The sequence below is a fragment of the Copadichromis virginalis genome, linkage group LG5, assembly GCF_057382275.1.
Source record: "Copadichromis virginalis isolate Kocher_CV1m ecotype Utaka linkage group LG5, C_Virginalis_male_GT1.1, whole genome shotgun sequence".
Lineage (NCBI taxonomy): Eukaryota > Metazoa > Chordata > Actinopteri > Cichliformes > Cichlidae > Copadichromis > Copadichromis virginalis.
The window spans coordinates 35287659-35308328 of NC_140622.1; the positions used below are offsets into that span (position 1 = coordinate 35287659).

At 47.0% G+C, this 20670-nt stretch overlaps 1 protein-coding gene across 4 annotated transcripts in view; it reads right to left on the reverse strand.

The window, feature by feature from the left end:
- The window catches only part of slc12a5a (solute carrier family 12 member 5a), a 192934-nt gene that overhangs the window by 140349 nt on the left and 31915 nt on the right, over positions 1 to 20670 (reverse strand). The window lies entirely within an intron of this gene.

Genomic DNA, 20670 nt, shown 5'->3' on the forward strand with positions numbered 1-20670 from the left:
CAGACTGTGTCCAGGGTGAGAAGGGTCAGCTGAGATCCGAGCTGCACGCCGCAATGTCCTGGAGGTGTACAGGTCCTGCAAAGATGGGAGTCTGCAGCCAATCACCTTCTCAGCAGAGCGCACAACACGCTGCAGTCTCTGTTTGTCCCTGATAGTGGCTCCAGCGTACCACACGGTGATGGAGGAGGTGAGGATGGACTCGATGATTGCAGTGTAGAACTGCATCATCGTCCGTGTTGGCAGGTTGAATTTCTTCAGCTGCCTCAGGAAGTACATCCTCTGCTGGGCTTTCTTAATGACGGAGGTGATGGTGGGCTCCCACTTCAGGTCCTGGGTGATGGTGGTACCCAGGAAGCGGAATGAGTCCACAGAGGTGATGGGGGTGTCAGTCAGGATGATGGGGGGGAGTGGGGCTGTGTGCTTCCTGAAGTCCACAATAATCTCCACTGTCTTCTGGGCATTCAGCACCAGGTCACCAGACGTTCAACCTCCCTCCTGTAGGCAGACTCATCCCCGTCCGAGATGAGTCCAATAACGGTGCTGTCATCTGCAAACTTGATTAGCTTGACAGACTGGTGGGTGGAGGTGCAGCAGTTGGTGTACAGGGAGAAGAGCAGAGGAGAAAGAACACAGCCCTGAGGGGAGCCGGTGCTGATGGTCCGGGAGTCCGAGACATTCTTTCCCAGCCTCACATGCTGCTTCCTGTCCGTCAGGAAGTCAGTGATCCACCGGCAGATGGGGTCAGGCACATTCATCTGGGAAAGCTTGTCTCGGAGATGGTCTGGAAGGATGGTGTTGAAGGCAGAGCTGAAGTCCACAAACAGGATCCTGGCGTAGGTTCCTGGGGAGTCCAGATGCTGCAGGATGAAGTGTAGGGCCATGTTGATGGCGTCGTCTACAGACCTGTTGGCTCTATATGCAAACTGCAGGGGGTCCAGGAGGGGGGCCGTGAGGGTCCTGAGATGGGAGAGAACTAGGCGCTCAAAAGACTTCATGACCACAGATGTCAGAGCCACGGGTCTGTAGTCATTTAGTCCAGTGATCCTAGGTTTCTTGGGGACAGGGATTATGGTGGAGGACTTGAAGCAGGCAGGCACATGACATGCCTGCAGTGAGGAGTTGAAAATGCCAGAAAACACTGGGGCCAGCTCGTTTGCACAGTGTCTGAGGGTGGCAGGAGACACGCTGTCTGGGCCGGGAGCTTTCCGAGCATTCAGGTTCTTAAACTGCTTCCTCACATCTGCTTCATGAATATGAAGAGTTGTGGTGGGAGGAGGTGGTGTGAAATCCTCTTTTGTGTGGGGTGAGGAGGGGGGTGTTGTAGGTGAACAGTTTGAAGGTGGTGATGGCTCTATGGAGGGGGGAGAGGTGGGGGAATTAGTGTCCAAAGTGCCTCTATTGTTGGGGCCGTTGGAGGTGTGAAGGCTGCCTGATGGCTCGTCAAAACGGCAGTAGAAGTCGTTAAGGGTGTTGGCTAAGAGCAAGTCATCAGTGGAGTGGGGGATTTTAGGCTTGTAGTTTGTGATATTCCTAAAACCTTTCCACACAGAGGCCGAGTCATTCTCTGAGATCTGCTGCTGCATCTTCTCAGAGTGCTGATGTTTAGCAATGTCCATGTGGTGGGGCGTGGTCTGCGGGGCCGTGCGGACGCACCTGCACGGCATCCGCAATCACGCCCGCCGTGTTAAAACACGGGGACTCAGGGGTTGGTGGTGGTGTGGTGTGACGTGAATCAAATAAAGTTGGCTCTGAACGTCGCTCCGTGGTCCCGCCGTGCCTTATTCATGCCACATTGGTGCCGAAACCCAGGAGGCGGCATGGCGGGTACCTATCAGAGCCAGGAAAGGAAAGAGCTGGCCGAGAGGGTGGCCGAAATAGCGGCCACCCAGCGGAAGCAGGCGGCGGAGGTGCGTCGCCAACAGGAAGAGCTGCGGAAGGAGAGCGAACGCCACCTGGGGAAGATGGCAGAGCTGGCAGCGCTGCTCTGGGCCTGGGCGCCATCCCCACAAGTGTGTCCCGAGGACAGTGAAGCGGTGGAGGAGCCGTGTGGGTCACCTCGGCAGCCGGAGGTGGTGGACGAGCCACGCGGGGGTCCGAGCCTGCCGGAGGAGGAGGAGCAGCCGGGTGAAGGGCTGCTCCTGCCGGGAGCGGTGGAGGAGCCGCTCCAATCGGAGGCCGAGGACAGGCGGGCGAGGGTCTACACCTGCTGGAGGCAGAGGAGCCGCTCCAAACGGGAGTGGCGGCGAAATGAAATGGCCCTTGCGGCCGCAATATAAGCACTCATCGGAGGCGAGAAGGTGTTGACGCTCCGCAGGAGAGAGCCGTGAGTGGCCGAGCTGCATCGGCTGTTCCCCCTTCTCACTTTCGCTGTACTCACGCGCCCTCTGCTGTTCGGGGGGAAAGTCTCGTGTCATTAGAGGTTCCCGATGAGTGCATTTCCGTGCGTCCCGGCGTGCTCGCAGCCGATCGTCCACCTGAATGCATAATGACATCACTGCTTCAGGAGAAGCAGGAAGCTCACGTACCCCTAACTCATCCTTTAAATCATCATTTATATTATTCAACAACGTGGTTCTTAAGGTATCTGCTCCCCATTTAGTCTGTGTGGCCAGGGTCCAAAATTCAACCGAATAATCAGCCATGCTGCGCTTACCTTGTTTGAGGTTGAGTAAGCGATGACCGGCTGCTTCGGCGCTGGAACCTTTGTCAAACACAGCTTGAAATGTAGACAAAAAGTCAGCGAAAGTGATCTCAGGGTTAACTTGTAGTTGAGCTTGTGCCCAGGTTGATGCACAGTCTTGTAGCAACTGAATGAAATATGCGATTTTCACTCCATCACTAGAAAACACATGGGGAAGTTGTCGAAACTGCAAAGAGCACTGCATCAGAAAACCACCACATTTCGCCATCTCCCCTGAAAAAGTCTCTGGTGTGGGTAAGTATCGGTCTAGGGACACCGGTAGAGGAGATGGTGAAGAGGTGGCAGCCGCGAGAGCTGACGTTACCTGTGGAGATGAGGCGGAGGATTGATCTTCCATGCGTGGCGTCAGCTGAGCGAGGGCCTGGGCTAAAGACGTCACTTCTCCACTGAGCCGAATCAGCATTTGCTCATGTCGTTGCAATATTTGTTCCAAGGAGACAGCGGCAGGTGTCGCAGAGTCTGCTGAGTCCATAGTTGTGGCTGGACTATTCTGTCACGATGTGGGATGGACTCAAATGCAGACGAGGCAGCTAAAATACAGTTCCGTTTATTGCTATACAACACCAGGTGCGAATATATACAAGTGAGAGGGCAGGGGGAATCCAGGACACAGGGGAATCCAGAAAAGGAGCTCTTCACACACAAGGGACTTCACAAAACACAGCACACCAGCAACCTTGCACACCCAGGGCTCCCAGAGTGGCGGAGGCGGTGGCGGAGCAGCTGTGCGGGGAGACGGAGGTCCCTGCTCCAGGGCAGCCTGTGCAGCCGGAGTTGGAGGCAGAGGAGCGGGACAGCCCCGCTAGGCCAGGGATCGGCGGGCTGGCTAGTCCAGCCTCGCTGCCACCAGTCGATTCTGCGCGCCTGACGTCTGCCCAGCCGCCTGTGTGCAGGAGCGCACGGCCATGCCTGTGGGGCCGTGTCCGCTTGCTACGCGGCCGACCTCCGGACCAGCTTCGCCGTTGCCGCTGGATGCGCGGGCGGCCACCAGAACGGACGCTTCCCCGTCGCTTGGTCAGGGGCTGGGGCGCCGATGTGTAGGGGCCGAGTCTCGCCCCAGTTCGCGGGGGGGGAGTAGGTTCGGCCAGATTGCTCCCCGGCCTCAATCGGGCGATGGGGGTATGTGGTGGGGCGTGGTCTGCGGGGCCGTGCGGACGCACCTGCACGGCATCCGCAATCACGCCCGCCGTGTTAAAACACGGGGACTCAGGGGTTGGTGGTGGTGTGGTGTGACGTGAATCAAATAAAGTTGGCTCTGAACGTCGCTCCGTGGTCCCGCCGTGCCTTATTCATGCCACAGTCCACTTCTTTAGTGAACCTGTACTTGGCCTCTCTGTAGCAGTCCCTGTCTCCGCTTCTGAACGCCTTTCTCTTTTCCAGCCACAGCTTTTTGAGTTTAGGAGTAAACCAGGGTTTGTCATTGTTATAACTCACCCTGGTGCGTGATGGCACAATGCTGTCCTCACAGAAGTGGATATAGGAGGTGACAGTGTCCGTAAACTCGTCCAAGCTGTTAGAAGCAGCCTTCAATGTGTCCCAGTCTGTGGTCTCCAAACATGTGCGAAGCTCCTCCACAGCCTCGTTGCTCCACAGTTTTTTAGTCCTCACGACAGGTTTGGAGAGCTTCAGCCTCTGTCTGTACGCGGGGATTAGGTGGATCATGACGTGGTCAGAAAGTCCGAGTGAAGCGCGGGGCACCGCGCGATAGGCCCCGCTCATCGTGCTGTAACAGTGGTCCAATGTCCTCTCCTCTCTGGTCGGGCATTTAATATACTGCTTATATTTCGGAAGCTCATGGCTCAGATTGGCTTTGTTAAAGTCCCCAAGAGCAATGATGAGAGAGTCCGGGAATGTCCGCTCCGTGTGGAGAATCTGCTCCGCGAGTGCGCACTGAGCTGCCTGCGCATCTGCGTCTGGCGGGATGTAAACAGCGGCCAGGATGAATGAAGCAAACTCCCGCGGAGAATAAAACGGTTTGCAGTGGATAAAAAGATATTCCAGAGAGGAAGAGCAGTGCTGAGCAATCACTGTCACATCTGTGCACCAGCCACTATTGATGTAGAAGCAGAGACCTCCACCTTTGGACTTACCGGAGAGAGCGGCCTGCCGGTCCGCGCGCAGCAGATGGAAGCCCTCCAGCTTGAGCGCACAGTCTGGAATGTTCTCACTGAGCCACGACTCTGTAAAACATAAGACACAGGAGGAGGCAAAGTCTCTGTTCATGCTTCTCATCAGGGCCAGTTCGTCTATCTTATTCCCGAGTGAGCGTACATTGGAAAGGAAGATCCCAGGAAGAGCAGTTCGCAGTCCGCGTCTCCTCAAACGCACGAGTGCGCCGGCTCGCTTCCCTCTCTTTCGGCGTCTCGCTTTCCTGGTCAGAGTCAGCAGTAAATCTGCCGCAGATGCGACAAATATTGGAAATAAATCCACAGGCGTTGTAGTCCTGTAGTTAAGGAGCTCTTCTCTGGTGTACAAGTATCCAGAGGAGTGCCCAGACACAGAAGAAATGCACAAAAACAAAACAAAAGTAACGCACTGAAGCACCAGGGCGACCATACGCGGCGCCATCTTGGTTGAACATTGAACTACGGAACTTCTATGGCTCTTCCGTTCGACAATCTCTCCGGCATTGGAACCGTCATCTGTTTTCTCTTCGGTCACGCTCGGTTGATTTTTCTAGTCGGCACACTCATTTCCTCCATTACCCACTGGCTGCTTCCCAAACAAACACATGTGCGGCTTGGCACTTGTGCTGTACGTAACAAGTCACGCGACATGACGCTGCGGCTGTGATTGGTTCGGCTCTGCGCTACTTAGTTTGGATTGGCTGACCTTTTTTTTATTTTTTATTTTATTTTAAGAGGACAAGAGCGGCGAGGTCTATCGCGATAGCTTAATTTCTCTATCGCGTAAAAGTTATAGAACGATAACGATATGTATCGCGATATCGCCCAGCTCTAGTAATAAGCGAATGAATAATACAGAAAACAGAGATTGGAGACGGGAAACTGTTCTTGAAGTACAGAGAGAGATAGAGAGAGAGCTAGCTGTGCATGAAGTGTGATTTTAATAGTCGTGGAAGCAAAACAGCAAAATTCATGACGACATTGATCAAATGTGAAGCGCAGTTTGCTGCTTCTTTTGCTGCTGGCTCGGTGAATTTTGGTTGGAGAGACAAAACCTGCAGCTCAGAATCAGCGCAAAAAGACGTAATCACAGCGCGGACCGGACGCATCAGAATCGCTAAGCTCCGACAGCGTGTCCGTGTACGGTCCGTCGGGTGAGAAAGCCGAGAAAGACAAAGTTGATTCTGATGCGTCGGTCCGTTCTGTGTTTACGTCTTTGTGTGGAGTCCGTGTACCTGCTCTCATTTGCTCTTTGGTTGTTGTTGAAATGGTTTTGTGAGCTTTAATCTGAGAATCTGGCGTTTCTGGCAAAACACAGTTATATTTAAAAGTCGATTCAGGATTTAATGAATTGATATCGCTTTATTCAAGCTACTCACCTCCCACTTCCACCTGCACTTTCAACTGGACCACGGCCAATCAGAGAGGTCCCGCCCCTTACTATCTCTGATTGGTTTAGTCCACGATAGGGGCATAATGTGTGTCTGTTGTTGACCACAGGGAAGGTTGCAGATTTTTTTTTTTTTTTTTTTTGCTAACCGAACATTTGGTCGCACAGGTGCAACCAAATATTTTTTTAGTCGCACCACTGAAAAATTTGGTCGCATTTGCGACCAAATTGGTCGCACTCTAGAGCCCTGGATGAGGTACGCTCGCTTCCACCTCACAGGCCCTATGATTGTGCTATTGATCTCCTTCCTGGGGCTCCCCTACTATCTGGCCGCCTGTATAGCCTTACCCAGCCAGAAAGGGAGGCCATGGAAAAATACATCACAGACTCATTGGCCGCGGGCATTATTTGACCGTCATCATCTCCAGTAGGTGCCGGCTTTTTCTTCGTGGAGAAGAAGGATAAATCCCTTTGGCCATGTGTTGACTTCCGCCGACTCAACAGTATCACTGTGAAAAACAAATACCCCTTACCTCTTCTTTCCACCGCCTTCGAACTGCTGCAGGGGGCGACAGTGTTTAGCAAGCTCGATTTGCGCATTGCATACCACTTGGTGAGAATCAGACGGGGAGATGAGTGGAAAACGGCATTTAACACACATTTAGGCCACTTCGAGTATCTAGTTATGCCGTTTGGGTTGACGAATGCTCCTGCCGTTTTTCAAGCCTTGGTAAATGACATCCTCAGAGACTTTATTAACCGCTGTGCTTTTGTTTACCTAGATGATATTCTCATCTTCTCCATGTCCCTAGTAGAGCATGAGGTCCACGTGAGGCAGATTCTTCAACACTTGTTGGAGAACAAGCTATTCGTAAAGCCTGAGAAGTGTGAGTTTCATGCGGACACGGTGGCGTTCCTGGGGTACATAATCACACGAGGCAACTTGAAACCTGACCCGGTGAAGGTCCGCGCAGTTCTAGACTGGCCCCATGCATCTAACCGTCATCAACTCCAGCGTTTCCTGGGTTTTGCCAATTTTTACCGCCAGTTCATTAAAAATTTCAGCCAGATTGCATTACCTCTCACTAGCCTCACTTCACCCAAAGTGTGTTTTCAGTGGAATCAGGCAGCTCAGGTGGCATTTACCTGCCTGAAGGAGAGATTCTCCACCGCTCCCATCCTGCGTCAGCCCAACCGGGACCAGCAGTTTATAGTGGAGGTGGACGCATCGGAGTCTGGGGTCGGGGCAGTCCTGTCACAGGGCTTTGAAGGTAAGCTCTGCCCTTGTGCCTTTTTCTCCCATCGGCTCTCTCCCGCGGAGCAGAACTATGACATCGGGGACAGAGTTGTTGGAAGTGAAACTCGCCCTGGAGGAATGGAGGCATTGGCTAGAGGGCGCCAAGCACCCCTTCATCGTCTGGACAGATCACAAAAACCTAGAGTACATCAGATCTGCCAAGCATATCAACTCTCATCAGGCAAGCTGGGCTCTGTTTTTTACTCGGTTTAATTTAACTCCATCACCTACAGGCCAGGCTCCCGTAACATCAAGACGCCCTTTCTCGACAATTCACCACCGTCGAGGAATAGTTGGATCCCGGACCCATTCTTCCCACCTCCAGCGTGATTGGAGCAGTCTCCTGGGAGATTGAGGCCCTGATCTGTAACGCTCAAGACTCTGAACCCAACCCTGGTACCGGCCCGCGACCATCCGGTCACAGGTTCTTCAGTGGGGTCATGACACTCGTCTCACCTGCCATCCCGGGATTCACCGCACCATCACCTTTCTGCAGTGTTATTTCTGGTGGCTCACGCTAATAAAAGACGCTACCGAATATGTCAAAGCCTGCTCCACATGTGCCCGGAACAAGCTCTCTCACCAGCTACCGCTGTCCACGCCGGGCCGGTCGTGGTCTCATATTGCCCTCGATTTCATCACTGGGTTGCCGCCCTCCTCAGGTAACACTGTAATATTAACAATTGTCGACCGGTTTTCCAAGGCTGCTCACTTTGTAGCTCTCCCCAAGCTCCCGACCGCCTTGGAGACCGCCCGATTGCTCACTACTCACGTGTTCAGGCTCCATGGCATTCCTGAGGATATAGTCTCGGACAGGGGGCCTCAATTCACTTCTCATGTTTGGAGGGAGTTCTGTACCGCCCTGGGGGCCATGGTTAGTTTGTCGTCTGGTTTTCATCCCCAGAGCAATGGACAATTGGAACGGGCCAACCAGGAGTTGGAGGCAGCTCTTCGCTGCGTTGTGTCTCACAATCAATCCACCTGGAGTGAACACCTGCCGTGGATAGAATACGCACAGAACAGCCTAACCTCGACTGCCACGGGCGGTCTCCCTTTGAAGCCTCTTTGGGTTATCAGCCACCGCAGTTTCCTGCACTTGAAGGTGAGCACTCTGTCCCCTCCGTTCAGCACCACCTCCACAGGTGCCGCTGCGCCTGGCGTGCCACCCAAGCTGCCATCATGCGGATTAAGGAGCGGAATAAAGCCCTTGCTGACCGCCAGCGGACCCCAGCCCCGGATTATGCTGCTGGCCAAAAGGTATGGCTGTCAACTCGTTTTGTACCGCTCAGAGCAGAATCAAAGAAGCTCTCGCCCAGCTTCATTGGACCGTTTGAAATTGACTCTGTTGTTAACCCTGCCTCTGTCTGCCTAAAACTGCCACGCAACATGAGCATTCACAATGTCTTTTAGGGCTGCACGATATTAGGAAAATCTGCGATGTGCGATAACTGTGATCAATACTGCGATAACGATATGACTTGCGATAAAATAAATAGCAAAAACAAAACAAAAAATGAATACATAATTTCCATTTTACTACAACAGTTTTATTTAATGAAAGCTGCTGTATTAGCAGTGTAACAACAAAATGCACTTTAACATTGAAACATTGCCCCCATAAAAAAATTTCTGAGGCTTGAATTCTGAAAGACATCCTTCCCGGTCTCTAGAATTAGTTTTAAATAAACTTAACTTAAATTATACTGCAAATTATCTCAATGCAGTTGTTCATCATTTTACCACTCACCAAGTAGTTATGATGTAAGTCAAAACTGGAGAGGAAACTTTACTGTAGTGCTTGCGTAGTTTTCAGCTTGGCTCAGTTCAAACATGACAGTCCAGCGGCATGTTTCGTACATTTGTGGAATGGCGACATGGGAAAAGTAGTTTCGTAAGGGGATGCGGTATATCCGGTCCACTTTATGTATCAGACTGGTGAAGCCCTCTCTGCTAACTGTATTTATAGGCACCATGTCTTTGTCAAAAAATGTGTAATGTCTCTGTTATTTCTTTGTACCGCTTTGACGTTTTCTCATAAGTTGTTCCACTTGAAAAACTCTGATACAGAGACGGCTGTTGGACTGCGGTGCTCTTTGTCTTAACATTAGCAACCTTTGTTTGGCTAGCCCTGTCTTTCTGGAACTATTCAAACAGTTCTCTGTGGTTATATTGAAGATGATGGTGGAGATTAGTCGTGTTTCCTCTGGTGGTTGCCACGAGTGTTCGGCAAGTTTTGCAGAGTACCTGTGTTTGGAGAACATCGTCTTTATCAAATCCAAAGTACCTCCAAATAAGCGAGGTACTTTTTTTTTTTTTTTAGGCATGAGTTCATAGTCAGTGGCGTTCTCGTCATGCGTCTCGCTCTCAGCCTTTACAAATCTGATTCGTTGCTGCAGCATTGTTCGCTCCCCATCTGCGTAGGAGGCGGGCCTCTAATCCATTTGATTGGTTAATGCCGTGAAGGGCTCTATTCGACTGGTCAAATGTGTAAAGGGGTTTCTTTGATTGGTAAATTCTTTAAAGCACGTGTGTAAACATTTTAAGGTACCCAGTTATCGCAGTTTATGTCGTCTTTTGCGATGGGCCCATCGCGGAGGCTGATATCGCGATGACAATAAATTTTTGATTTATTGTGCAGGCCTAATGTCTTTCATGTCTCGCAGATCAAGCCATTGCTCTCCAGTCCGTTGTGCCCTCCTGCCAGGCCCCCTCCACCCGCCCGGCTCATGGATGGTCAGGAGGTGTACAACATCACTTGCATCATGGACTCTCGGTGCCGGGGGAGGGATGTCAAGTACCTGGTGGATTGGGAGGGCTACGGGCCAGAGGAACGCTCCTGGGTGCCTCGGTCAGCTGTCCTGGCTAAAGGTATGCTGCGGGAGTTCCACCGTCAGCACCCGGGTAAGCCTGGTGGGTCGCCGGGAGGCCCCCGTTGAGGGGGGTACTGTCATGGTCCCCATGTCTGCCCGGCTGACTCAGGTTGGCTACATATGTTTCTTGCCGTGTCTCGCCGGGGCGGAGCTCATTGCGGTCTCCCGCCCCTGGCCCTCACACCTGAGATTAATCACACACCTGTGGCTCATCGCTTAAACTCATCCACTACTTAAGGCAGTGGCTGGAAACATCTCGTCGCTGGACTATTGAGTAACCTCGGTAGTAAGCTCCAGAGTACTAGTTTCTTGTTGCCTTTTCGCGTTGCTGATTCATTAGATTAATCACTTGTTTTTCTGTGAACAGGAATTCCATTTCCCTGGGAGCCCTGGGTGTGCAAGGTTGCTGGTGTGCTGTGTTTTGTGAAGTCCCTTGTGTGTGAAGAGCTCCTTTTCCGGATTCCCCTGTGCCCTGGATTCCCCCTGCCCTCTCACTTGTATATATATTCACACCTGGTGTTGTATAGCAATAAACGGAACTGTATTTTAGCTGCCTCGTCTGCGCTTGAGTCCATCCCACATCGTGACAGGTACGTCTGTTGATGCAAGCATCAAATCAGCCAATCACATGGCATCAACTCAGTGCATTTATTCATGTAGACAAGGTCAAAATAACAAAGCAGCAGAATGGGAAACAAAGGTGAAATGACTGACTTTGAATGTGGTATGGTTGCTGGTGCCAAATAGGCTGACCTGAGTATTTCAGAAACTGCTAATCTACTGGGATTTCCCTGCACAATCTTCTTTAAGAACGAGAAAAAAGAGAATGGTTCGAAAAAGAGATAACATGTAATGAGAAAAACTGGATGAAAACACCTTGTTGATGTCAGAGGAAAATTGCCAGACTTCTTTAAACTGACAAGAAAGCAACATTAACTCAAGTAACAACTATGGCATGCAAAAGAGCATCTATAAACACACAACACGTTGAAGTCTAAAGCATATGGGCTAGCAACAGAAGACCACACTGAGTGCCTCTCCTGTCAGAAAAGAATACAACACTGAGGCTTCAATTCACAGAGGCTCACCAAAATTGGACAATACAAGATTAAAAAATGTTGCCTGGTCTAATACATTGGACATTTGGATGGTAGGATCAGAATTTGGCAACACGAAACAACAGGAAAACATGGATCCATCCTGCCTTGTATCAGTGGTCCAGACTAATGATAGTGGTGTGATGGTGTGAACAAAATGTTTCATCGGCGTGATGGATCACAATATGATGAATGAAATATGATATTTCATTAATTAGTATCTTTATTCATTTATGTGAACAAACAAATCAACACTGTTTTAAAGGAGGAAGATAAAAATTTGACACCAAGCCGGGGATGATTCCACCACGTCCAGACTTCCCTGTTATTACACTGATGACAGAAAGCCAGAGTTGTCCACATCTAATAGGTAACAAACCATTTACTAAACCTGCTTTCTGGTCCCATATGGGCTATACGTATTGGACTGATGAAGCTCATGTTTACTGATTAGAAAGCAGGAAAGCAACAATATTTCCAAATGCAGGACTGAGTTTTCATTATTCACTCCAGCCTCAGTAGCCAGTGAGGAAGATGAGCTCTGTTTGTTTTTGTCTGTGGGAAGGTTTTTAGACCTCCATTTCCCCATTGGAACCTTGTTGTTGTTCTTAAAAACACATTAACAGGGAAAAAAAAAAAAAAGAGTCATTAAAGCCACAACCTGTGCTTTCGGTCTACAGGGAATTACACAATTTATATAGAGAGAATAACAACAGAGGCTCTATTAAAAGCAGAAAATTATCTTATCTCTGCTTCTATGAAATGAACATTTTGGCCATTTTTACTACACTGTCATTCTTGGGACAGTTTGCGGGTAATTTGCACATTAATATAACAACTTCGCTGTTATATTCAGGCCTACACACTGCACCTTCTCCAAGTCTCATCTTTGATAGAGAAGAGGGTAGGTGACTGTAACTTGATCACCATTTTATCTACATACTGGACAAGTGGCAACCAAGAACGGATATATTTGGTTGCATTCAACTTTTTAAAATGCATGATAAACTGCCAGATTTTACCTAATCTATACAGTTTAATCACATTTTGAAACAGTTACATTTCTGCATTTGCAGAATGAAAATTTATTACTCCATGGAAACAGTTTTAGTCAACTGGCTAATGTCAGCTTGTGAGCATGGAATGCAGTTCTGCAAATGAGCTCAATCACTGCTGGGGTTTCTGGGGTCACTGAAAATACCAATTTCCACACACATATTTTTAAGCACCTTTTTGTTATAACACTGCTGTCCACCATAACACTGTTTGCTGAGGTGTGAGGTATGCTACCACCTATACTGGACGCAGTCCTGAAAATAATGGAAACAGCATCAGATTCACTCTGCAGGACAATGTGATGACACTTTGTGATAGAAATATTTCTGAATAACAAAATGTAAAACTGAAGGAATGATACAGATATGTCTGCGTTTTACTTCAACCAATTCACTGTTGCTGTAAGTAATTTAAAATATTGTGTTAAATGAAATAATTTGTCTGTAAACACTTAAACTGCATGGCTAGGACAGACACCGATATGTGCAGTTGGGTATGTCGACCATGCTGTTACACCAGTTCAGCAGGCAATGAAGTGAGGTACAGTGAGTGTTCCCTGGGGAGAGGGGAACACTAATCTGAATGACTGAAAAACATAGGAAAGAGCACAAAAGTGGAGAGTGTGAGGGTTGGTGAAATGGTGAAAAAAAATGAAATGTGGATAGAAACCGAGAGAGAGGGGGATGGAACATTCAGGTTTAGAGGGTAGAGTGTAGAAGAAAGTGTAGAAAAGAGGGATGTAATCCATGATCCAAATGGAGGGCGGCTTGCTGTTAGGAGTAGCAGGGGAATGGGGCTCTCAGACGGCCATACTGGGTAAAAATAGCCGAGAGAAGCAGGGCAGGACTCCTCTATAATGAATAATACACAGAAGAGGAGGGAGGAGGAGCGGAGTGTAGAGAAGAGGGGGGGCTGGTTGGCTTAGATAATAATATAATTAATTACAGGAATTGTGCTTTCTCACTAATCATCTAGTCTGTACAAAGATAAATGATGCTAAATCTTTTATATTACTTATTTATATTACTTGTTTATATTACAAAACATCAATATTTGAAGGTTGCAGATAAGTCAAAACATGCCATAACCCATGTGAGACCACAGATCAGAGAGCATTACAAAACCATTTGGGTTTTAGAGAAGTGAGAGGAGAAATGTGAGGCTTTTATCCCCAATGTAGCCACAGAGACACAAGGATATGCAGTAAGCTCTTTCTTTGAATCAAATATTCACACAGTGGAGAGAAGCACTGTATAACACAGATCCCCATGGATCTGCCTAAGACACTTTGTACTGTGCATCAACACAGGTACAGTTCATTCTATAAACTCAACAGGCAGCAACCTTCAAATTTTCATTTTCTTCTAGTGAAAAGCTTGACGTAACAGACCTCTATATACATTACCTAACACTGCCACAAAAGCACACAGTCATAACGAACATGAAGATGCTCCAGACAATATATATATATATATATATATATAATTATTATTCCCTTGCCACTGAGAGTACACCTTTGCTGGTTCTGGATCTGAGGGCAGACCACAGCGACCTCCCTGAACAGGGTCCAGTAACCATCACAGTGGCAGATATCCAAGAAAGGGTCTCCAGTATGAAGAGTTGGACAGCACCAGGGCCCGACATGGTTCACGCCTACTGGCTAAAGAAGCTGACTGCACTCCACGAGCGTCTGGCAGCACAAATGAACCAGCTGCTAGTTAACGAGAGACACCCGGAATGGCTAACCGAAGGTTGGACGGTCCTGATCCCCAAGGACCCCAAGAAGGGACCGGTCCCCTCCAACTACCGACCAATAACCTGCCTCAGTACTACATGGAAGCTCCTGTCAGGCATCATATCGGCAAAGATGAACAGGCACATGGGTCAATACATGAGCGGGACACAGAAAGGAATTGGCAAGAATACCAGAGGCGCAAAACACCAGCTACTGGTAGACAGAACAGTCAGCCGAGACTGCAAGACCAGACTGACCAACCTGTGCACGGCCTGGATTGATTACAAGAAGGCCTATGACTCAATGCCCCACAGCTGGATACTGGAATGCTTAGAATTGTACAAGATCAATGGGACTCTAAGAGCCTTCATCAGGAACTCAATGGGGATGTGGTGTACAACACTAGAGGCCAACTCCAAGCCCATAGCACAAGTCACCATCAAGTGCGGGATCTACCAAGGAGATGCTCTGTCCCCACTGCTGTTCTGCATAGGCCTGAACCCCCTCAGTGAGATCATTAACAAGACTGGCTACGGATACAGACTACGGAACAGAGCAGTTGTCAGCCACCTCCTGTACATGGATGACATCAAGCTGTATGCCAAGAGTGAACGAGACATCGATTCACTGATCCACACTACCAGGCTATACAGCAATGACATTGGAATGTCATTCGGACTGGAGAAGTGTAGTCGGATGGTAACAAAGAGAGGGAAGGTAGTCAGAACTGAGGGGATTGAACTACCAGAAGGCAACATTGCAGACATAGAGGACAGTTACAAGTACCTGGGGATCCCGCAGGCGAATGGGAACCATGAAGAGGCCGCTAGAAAAGCTGCAACCACCAAGTACCTGCAGAGGGTCAGGCAAGTCCTGAGGAGTCAGCTGAATGGTAAGAACAAGATCCGGGCCATCAACATGTACGCCCTGCCCGTGATCAGGTACCCTGCTGGGGTAATAGGCTGGCCAAAGGAGGAGATGGAAGCCACTGACATAAAGACAAGAAAGCTCCTTACCATGCATGGAGGGTTTCACCCCAAGTCCAGCACCCTGAGGCTGTACGCTAAGCGGAAGGAAGGGGGCCGGGGACTGGTGAGTGTCAGCACCACAGTCCAGGATGAGACAACGAACATCCAAGAATACATTGGGAAGATGGCCCCAACTGACCCAGTGCTCAGTGAATACCTCAGGCAGCAGAAACCCAAGAAAGAGGAGGGAGACGAGGAACCATCATGGAAGGACAGGCCCCTGCACGGTATGTACCACTGGCAGATAGAGGAGGTGGCTGATATCCAGAAATCCTACCAGTGGCTGGACAAAGCTGGACTGAAAGACAGCACAGAGGCACTAATCATGGCAGCACAAGAACAAGCTCTGAGTACAAGATCCATAGAGGCTGGGGTCTATCACACCAGGCAAGACCCCAGGTGCAGGCTGTGTAAAGATGCCCCAGAGACAATCCAGCACATAACAGCAGGGTGCAAGATGCTAGCAGGCAAGGCATACATGGAACGCCATAACCAAGTGGCCGGCATAGTGTACAGGAACATCTGTGCCGAGTATAACCTGGAAGTCCCGAGGTCAAAATGGGAGATGCCCCCAAGGGTGGTGGAGAATGACCGAGCTAAGATCCTGTGGGACTTCCAGATACAGACGGACAAAATGGTGGTGGCTAACCAACCGGACATAGTGGTGGTAGACAAACAGAAGAAGACGGCCGTAGGGATCGATGTAGCGGTTCCGAATGACAGCAATATCAGGAAGAAGGAACACGAGAAGCTGGAGAAATACCAAGGGCTCAGAGAAGAGCTCGAGAGGATGTGGAGGGTGAAGGTAACGGTGGTCCCCGTGGTAATCGGAGCACTAGGTGCGGTGACTCCCAAGCTAGGCGAGTGGCTCCAGCAGATCCCGGGAATAACATCAGAGATCTCTGTCCAGAAGAGCGCAGTCCTGGGAACAGCTAAGATACTGCGCAGGACCCTCAAGCTCCCAGGCCTCTGGTAGAGGACCCGAGCTTGAAGGATAAACCGCCTGCAGGTTTTTTTTCCCCTTCCATCAGAACCGGATTTGCAATTCTTGCAACTTCATACTGATTCTGCACTGTACAAAAAGACAAAAGCAAAAAAATGAAAGAAAAAAAAATTCACTCCACAAATTGGGGAACCTAATCAATCTGTCATATTCTACAATGACACAGTTCCTTATTGAATAGTAGCAGCAACAGCAGCAGTGCATTGTTTGAGCCTTACTTGTGGAAAATTGATTGCCACGAGCATTATGTCGCTGAATGAGTTTGTTTACCCTGTTCAGTTTACAAAAATGATGGGGGAGATGTTGCAGCCACTCAGTTCTAAACTAATCACCCTGTCTCTTGATAACACAGCAAAACAATGATGAATGAATTTCTCTGAGTGAAAAGGTAGACGAATCGCGTTGTTCACTGTTTGACAATCTCAAAACGTTGGCCATAATCCCCTGCTAACTTCCAATTCTGCTCTGTCGGGTGGAGCACCTTTAAAACCATAATATGTCTGTACATATCCCTAAGAGTGCTGAACAGCTATCATAATGCTTTTAATAAAACCAGAGACTATTAAATGGGAGCTGACTATATGGTGGTCTCTTATGGTGCTCTTGAGGAGCATCACGATTGAGATTATGAAGCAGTTGAAGATGGACAGAATCCATTTATGATTAGCTGGTTTGTTGCTAAATCATCAGGTTTTCCTTCGTTTTTATTCTCTGGAACATTTTTATGGCTTACATAAACTTCAAAGGCTTGGACAGAACCTCTTCTATGTGTGCGCATGAATGTGCATGTAAACCTTGTGAATATGCATGCAAGAGGGCAGGGGAAAGATGTTAGAGTGGTGCAGATCTAAAACCAAGAGCTAAAAATATACACAAAGTGCTTGCAAAGTGAAACCAGCATTCAAATATTTAAATGACAATGCTGGTGTGACACTGAACCCTTTTAGCAGATTTATCAGCTCAAGTAGAAAGAATGTAGGGAGGCAAAGTTAAAAGTTTAAACCGCTGAATAAATCGGCAGAGGGATATTCAAGTACTTTGAATTTTAAAAAGCTATTTATTTGAAGTTCTGTTTATTGGACCATGGCCTGTACAGAAAAACATCATTACACAAATATATGAAGCTTGTTTATCAAATCATAACAGCTACAAGACGATGCTACTGGCTCCGTAGTTGCTTTTACAGGCACAGCTGGAAGGCAGTGTTGTCAAAAGCACTGAGGTTTTTAAAAAAATGTGTGCTGGAGTTTATTTCTGACTCGGGTAAGGCTAAATTCTGCAATCTATAATGTATTTGCTGTTCTAAAGACTCAAAAGCTTGGTGTTCAATGGGGACAGATGTATATGAAGAAAGAATGCACCAATCAATATTTGGATTGGTTAATGCTCTGATCCTGATTTAAAATACAGGACTGAATATTGATGACAACAGGCCATCTGTCTAGTTAACCAGTTGTTTCTGGTTTAAAACCCCAATGTGACCCTTCTGTATGGAGTTTAAAGTTAGTCACTGCCTGAGTTTCCTCTAGGTATTGTGAGTATTCATTCCATGGGGGGGTGTGTGTGTGTGTGTGTGTGTGTGTGTGTGTGTGTGTGTGTGTGTGTGTGTGTGTGTGTGTGTGTGTGTGTGTGTGTATATCTGAAAATCACAGACAAGGACAGTGCTCTCTCTCTCTTTCTTATTCGCTCATATTTGTTGTAACACCTATTTGAAAGTTTACAACACAAAATGTTGTTGATAACTTCATTAATATTATTTAAATTAATCTGTATTTAGCCACTCGACATGCAATGTGTGTATGACGAGCAATAAAATGAAGTGCACTCAAGAGAGAGAGAGAGAGAGAGAGAGAGAGAGAGAGAGAGAGAGAGAGAGAGATGAGCAATGAGAAACTAGCATGAATATAAATAACAGCAGTATGCTAAAGCCTAAAGAAGCTCACACTGAGCTGAAATGAGCACAATGCAAATAAATGATGTGAATGACAGTACATATTTGTCTGCAGAATTTATTTTGTAAAGTTAAGAAAGCAATGTTTAGATAGTTTTAAATAAAAAGGAAAGATTCTGAGTCTCTTGCTCAGCTCATTAATATCAAGTCAGTAGATACTGTCCTATCTGAGTGTATCTGATCTTAAGTAGGCCGGACGAGTGAAAATGCCCTTTCTTTCACTGTCAAGGCATTTAGGTACATGTTTAATCCCCGAGATTTCGTACTATAAAATAAGGAAATGCAATTTCAACAGTACATTTTCTTTTCAAAGTTTTTGTTGATAGATGAACATTTTTTTACTGAAACTTCTAAAGAAAAACAGAAGCTTTTCTGTTATCTAATTGCTTATCTATTACTTGAGTAATATACTTATACGTATACATATATATACATAACTAATAATGTAATATGGAATGCCGTGGGGGAGGTGTTTATCAGCAGGAAAATCTGTAAAACCTATGAAAATACAGCTAAAAGTCCAAAAATGTATGCCCTTCTTTATATTTTCCAAAGCTGTCCAGCTGCAAGATTGGTGTCTTTGCCATTCTCCCATCCCCTGCTTTACACCCCTGCCTTAAAGGCAAGGTAAGGAAAAGTTGTAGAAAGAAAGCACATCATAGCAAAATGTATCTATATTCTCTTTTTCAGAGATTTTACATTATAAGCTAGAAGGACGAAGAATCCATAGATCCATAAAATCCAGAGAAATGGAAACTGGTGCTGTAACTCACACAGAGACTGTGTGAGAATTTACACCTCAGCCTAATTAATTATAATTAGTTAATTGACTGAAACAAGGCCTTTATGACTATATAAAGAAATACCCTCCCACTGACATCATAAAGGGCCATGGGTAGAATAGACTGTTAGAAACCAAGTGTTAAGAGCAGTTGGAAACCTCAGCTTCTAATTACTTGTACAAACATGACTTGATGATCCACAGTTGCAGGAGTATGACAGAAATTAAGGAAAAGCATAATAAAGCCTCTTTAATTACTGTTGGTTGTGGTCTTTTCATGACGCCACCACCTCCGTGTATTCGGAAAACATCAGTACTAGGGCTGTACAATTGACTGAAATGTATAATAAAAATAATGGCTTCCAATAATTATGAAAATTACATAATCAAGGAATCAAACGAGGAAAAAATAACTATACAATTTTTCTTAAAAGTCAGACAAATGCATGATTTTTCTAAGTCAGGTTCTGTATAAATCAGAATCAAATCTCACAATGTCAAAAGTAAGCAAATTAAATGTAGGTGTTATTATTTTATCATCTTGCAACAGTGGTAAGTGCAACTTCTAAATATAACCATGTTGTAAGATAAACCCTTTTTTTGTCATATGAAACTACAAATCTGCTTGTTTTAGATTGTTTGATTTATAAAATCTGGTTTTCTGTCAACCTTTTGAAAATGGTTAAAGTGAGTTTAACTGTAGAGTACTTTTCAGGGCTGGCTGTAATAAAGCATGTTATACTGAGTATTTCAATTCTGTTTTGAAGTCTCTTTTTCCTGCATTTCTACTGACATTTTACATCATGTTTAAGCAAATTACCTATGAATAGGACAAAAGCACTAATGTAAAAGCTCACTGCACAATGGCGCACAATGGCAAAATAAAAATCTCAACCTTTGCAGGTTTTTATAGAGAAAACAGTATATTGATATACATACTGTACATCTGTACTTTTGTCATCTATTTACCGTGAAGATGTCTGCTTTAAAAAAGGCTATGCAAAAAGACAAATCCAAATTAAACTAGCGCAACACATGCTTATTTTAAACGTCTGCAAGCTTGACATTGTACGCTGCAGCAGAAACATCTGTCAGGATGAACAAAACTGCTGGTTAATCTGGCACTCTGTGAGAGATTTTGACGCTGGTGGCTCAGATGCCAGCCGCTGTGTCCTAAACAAGGGATTGCGAGTTCAGTATGTAGCGAGCAAAGGAGTAGCTGATTGTAGTGCCATATTAGCTGACCCCAGATGTGTACTGAACATCAAATCCTCTGCAGTAATTCCAAACGCTGCTCCAAATACCAATCGAGGGCTGCTGGTTGCCATGGCAACGGCACTCCTGTCCAATATAGCAAGTAGCAGGTTTGCCAGTCTCTGTGTCTCTCTCTCCCCCAGTCTTACTTGTCATTTTATCTTTGTGTTTTGTGTGTAAATGGCACAGCATGCCATTTGTTGCCATGTTTGCTTCTTTTTTTGTGTGTGTGGCTGTAGTCTGACTGTGCCCATGCTGATATCCAATATTTATGGATCGTGCTTTTAATGTGCTGCAAGTATCAGCTGAGGGATTTTTTGTTTTGTTTTGTTTTGTTTTGTGATTCATTGGGTGTGACCAGGATAGAAAGGATTAGAAATA